This window comes from Styela clava, unplaced genomic scaffold (genome assembly GCF_964204865.1).
Source record: "Styela clava unplaced genomic scaffold, kaStyClav1.hap1.2 HAP1_SCAFFOLD_209, whole genome shotgun sequence".
Classification (NCBI taxonomy): Eukaryota; Metazoa; Chordata; class Ascidiacea; order Stolidobranchia; family Styelidae; genus Styela; species Styela clava.
Window position 1 is genome coordinate 25,001 of NW_027556752.1, and position 2,500 is coordinate 27,500.

The window sequence follows — 2,500 nt, forward strand, 5'->3', positions numbered from 1 at the left end:
TTTCGGCCTAGGTTAGACACTCGCTGCTTCACTCAGTGTAGCGCGCGTGCGGCCCCGGACATCTAAGGGCATCACAGACCTGTTATTGCTCAATCTCGTGTGGCTAAACGCCACTAGTCCCTCTAAGAAGTTAGACGCCGACCGAGAAGGTCGCGTAACTATTTAGCATGCCAGAGTCTCGTTCGTTATTGGAATTAACCAGACAAATCGCTCCACCAACTAAGAACGGCCATGCACCACCACCCACAGAATCAAGAAAGAGCTCTCAATCTGTCAATCCTACCTGTGTCTGGGCCGGGTGAGTTTCCCCGTGTTGAGTCAAATTAAGCCGCAGGCTCCACTCCTGGTGGTGCCCTTCCGTCAATTCCTTTAAGTTTCAGCTTTGCAACCATACTTCCCCCGGAACCCAAAGACTTTGGTTTCCCGGAAGCTGCCGGAAAGGTCGTCATGGTAACGCCTCCCGATCGCTATTTGGCATCGTTTATAGTCAGAACTAGGACGGTATCTGATCGTCTTCGAACCTCTGACTTTCGCTCTTGATTAAAGAAAACATTCTTGGCGAATGCTTTCGCAGTAGTTCGTCTTCCGCCGATCCAAGAATTTCACCGCTAACGGCAGAGTACGGACGCCCCCGTCTGTCCCTCTTAATCATTACCTCGTGCTCCGAAAACCAACAAAATAGAACCGAGGTCCTATTCCATTATTCCATGCAACACTATGCAGGCGAACAGCCTGCTTTGAACACTCTAATTTTTTCAAAGTAAACTTATCGGCCACCGCCGACACTCAGTCAAGAGCACCGACAGAGAACCGAAGGTGAGGCGAACGCAACCAGTGACACGCCTTGCGACGGACCGGCGGCGCTCGCCCAAAATCCAACTACGAGCTTTTCAACCGCAACAACTTTAGCATACACTGTTGGAGCTGGAATTACCGCGGCTGCTGGCACCAGACTTGCCCTCCAATGGATACTCGTTAAGAGTTTTAGGATGTACTCATTCCAATTACAGGGCCTCGTTAGAGTCCTGTATTGTTATTTTTCGTCACTACCTCCCCGTGTCGGGAATGAGTAATTTGCGCGCCTGCTGCCTTCCTTGGATGTGGTAGCCGTTTCTCAGGCTCCCTCTCCGGAATCGAACCCTGATTCCCCGTTACCCGTTATCACAAAGGTAGGCACGTAGCGTACCTTCGACAGTTGATAGGGCAGACACTTGAATGATACGTCGTCGGTGCAGAGACCGTACGATCCGCGTGGTTATCCAGAGTCATCAAACGTCACAGGACGAACCCGGTCGGTTTTGATCTGATAAAAGCGCGCCTCCCGAAGTCGGCGCTTAATGCATGTATTAGCTCTAGAATTACCACAGTTATCCACTTCGCTTACGAGACCAAATAAACCAAGACTGATTTAATGAGCCATTCGCAGTTTCGCTTTACGAGAACTCGTACTTGCACCTGCATGGCTTAATCTTTGAGACAAGCATATCACTACTGGCAGGATCAACCAGATAGCTGCGACAGCTGCGCTCGGCCCTTGCTGGGCCGCCCGGCGCGTGCTCGTCGCATTCGTTTAAGACCGAGGCGATCGCCTGCGGCCGTACTCAGCTTCGACAGTCGCTGGCCGCGACGTCCACGCTCTCGCCGGCAGTGCCAGGCGGAGCGATTTGCGTTTTTTCTTTGCTCGCCCTCTCTCGGGCTCGATCCATTCAGTTTCGCACAAACAAGAGCTCTGCCGGCCGCCTGCAGCGGTGCCTAAAACCCGGGCATAACAATGCGACCGTTCTGCTAGGCCGACAAGCGCTCAAGCCAGACGCTCGATCGAACGCCCCCTACATATTAGTCGAGACAACGGCTCGCTCATTAGCATCGCGTTTGTACTTTAACTTTTTTTGGCTCGGCTTCTTTCGACGCCGATGCCGGCGACGCAGCACTCTCTCGCCCGCCAGCCACCGAGAAAAGGGTGCGCTCCGACCGGCCCCGCACCGCTCTTTCTTGGCTCATTCGAAATTACTGTCTTTCGCTCTGACATGCCTTACCTAGGGTTAGGTTAGTATGCTTGCACGTTTGTACTTTAACTTTTTTCGGCTCGGTTTCTTTCGACGCCGATGCCGGCGACGCAGCACTCTCTCGCCCGCCAGCCACCGAGAAAAGGGTGCGCTCCGACCGGCCCCGCACCGCTCTTTCTTGGCTCATTCGAAATTACTGTCTTTCGCTCTGACATGCCTTACCTAGGGTTAGGTTAGTATGCTTGCACGTTTGTACTTTAACTTTTTTCGGCTCGGCTTCTTTCGACGCCGATGCCGGCGACGCAGCACTCTCTCGCCCGCCAGCCACCGAGAAAAGGGTGCGCTCCGACCGGCCCCGCACCGCTCTTTCTTGGCTCATTCGAAATTACTGTCTTTCGCTCTGACATGCCTTACCTAGGGTTAGGTTAGTATGCTTGCACGTTTGTACTTTAACTTTTTTCGGCTCGGCTTCTTTCGACGCCGATGCCGGCGAC

The 2,500-nt window shown here is 53.2% G+C and overlaps 1 non-coding gene across 1 annotated transcript in view; it reads right to left on the reverse strand.

Annotated features, from left to right (window-relative positions):
- LOC144419754 (small subunit ribosomal RNA) overlaps window positions 1-1,511 on the reverse strand; it is a 1,810-nt gene extending 299 nt beyond the window's left edge. Inside the window, exon 1 of the ribosomal RNA XR_013474243.1 lies at window positions 1-1,511. This exon is cut by the window's left edge and continues 299 nt beyond it. This is a non-coding gene — a ribosomal RNA (small subunit ribosomal RNA).
- Window positions 1,512-2,500: the final 989 nt, after the last annotated feature.